Below are 2,036 nucleotides of genomic sequence, written 5' to 3' on the forward strand. Positions count from 1 at the left end.
ACCCGAAATTAACTGAAGGGCCGGAGTCTGCAAACCACAGGGAAGTTTTCTGACTCTTCTTCAGGCAAGAACGAAAGTCTTTTTAACTTCATCCACGATTTCCTGATAAGCAATGTCGGATCGCTGTCTGACATTGAAGTGGCATATTAAACGACTGTGGCGTGTCTGACAATTTCTTAGCTCGTTTGCGGTGGTCGCATGCGCAGGAGCCAGTGCAGGGGTGGGGGTGCGGGGCCGCCAAGGGCGTGGGTGTCTAGGCGCACGTCCCCAGGCCTGGTTCCCAACTTCGGCATTTACTGGCTTAGTGACTCTGCACAGGTTCTTTCAAGTTCTCCGAACTTCTTCTATTTCCTCATCTGTCAAGTGGGGACAATTATGCATCAATGTGTTGTTACAGGGATTAAATGAGGTAAGCAAGGTGTGACACTGATGAAAATGGCAAATGCTTAATGAACATGCTTGTTGTGGGGCGTGCCTGCAGTTAGCTGCAGATCTTCACTGGGGGGTTATGTCGCTGCATTCTATCTTAGCACAAGAATGGGTTTCGATGCCATTATCAAGAATGGGATTGCGTTCGTTTCCTAGGGCGCCATACCAAATTGCACAAACTGCAGGGCCCAAACAGTTCTGGAGGCTAGAAATCCCAAATCCAGGTCCTGGCAGAGCCGCGTTCCCTCCGAAGGCTTTAGTGGAAGATCCTTCCTGGCCCCTTGCAGCGTCTGGTGGTTGCCTGCCATCCTGGCCTTGCAGCCAGCCGCATGGCTCCAGTCTCTGCTTTCATCGTTCCGGGGGCTTCTTCCAGCTGTGTCTCTGTTTCCTCCTCTTACTGGGACACGGGTATTAGATTAAGTCCCACTCTAATCCAGGATGACTTCATTTTTACTTGATTTCATCTGCAAAGACCTTTTTTCCCCCAAATAAGCTCACGTTTGTAGGTACTGGGTCTTGGGACTTGAACATATTCTTTCGGAGACACAATTTAACGCACAGCAGTGACCATGAACGTGGTCTGAGAGGGAGAAGGTCGTCTCCAAGAACCTGCTGTAAGACCTTGGACAAGTCATCTGTGAAATAAGCTTGGATAAGGTCCTCGCCTAGATCCCTCAGCTTTAACCTTTTATGGATTCTTGAAGTCTCTCCAATTCCAAATTCGCTGAACCTGAACTCATGAGGTTTTCTGTAGGGAGGGCTTAAGAGACCTAAAGGAAGGGCAACATCGGCCCTCCCAGAGGGTTCCCATGAAATCGAGAGGGTGGGAGGAGAGAGAGGGTTCCAGAGAGCAGCCTTCAAACCCCAAGGGCCCTTTTCCCACCAAAATTTCTTCTCTAGTGCCATCTTTCATTTCTAAAACACTGATATTGAAATTTATTTCTACTTTTACAAAACCTTCATCCATTTTAGTAGCTTATTATAGGGTCCAGCTTTATTTAAAATCACTACTGCCGGCAATTTTTGATTTAATATTAAGAGCCAAAATAAAACATATAGATTATTATTTGAGTAGGAAAACTTACACCGGGGACTTGAAATATGTTTGTATTCATCTCGGGCCTTTAGAGGCCCATCTCTTCTGGGGGACACTGATGTCCATTGTGGTTCATGGGCTGAAAAATGGACCTAGAAACTCACATCTCATGTGAACCCAAAATAAGGAAAAACATCCTTTAATCTAGCAAATACTCCGTAAAGAAGACTATTTGTTTCATACTTATGAAGCAATTGAATGTATTTATAGCCTAGAAGAATCCTTAGGGCATCCCTAGAGCTTTATTGTTAAATAACTTTTAAATCCCAATGCTACCGAAGTCTTAGAAGGTTTTTATTATGAATGATGTCATTGCTTAGGAAATAACCACTCAAACTACACTCTTTGTCAAGATTATGTTGAATACACCACAGAGTATAGATTTTTCTGTACACATGCCTTAAATAACATAAACTTGCTAAATCGATTATGTAAATTTGGGGAAAGAAGCAAATATTTGCTGTATAAATATTTCTAATACCTATATTACATATACTAGGAACTATATTTT

The sequence above is a fragment of the Pteropus vampyrus genome, unplaced genomic scaffold, assembly GCF_000151845.1.
Source record: "Pteropus vampyrus isolate Shadow unplaced genomic scaffold, Pvam_2.0 Scaffold62, whole genome shotgun sequence".
Lineage (NCBI taxonomy): Eukaryota > Metazoa > Chordata > Mammalia > Chiroptera > Pteropodidae > Pteropus > Pteropus vampyrus.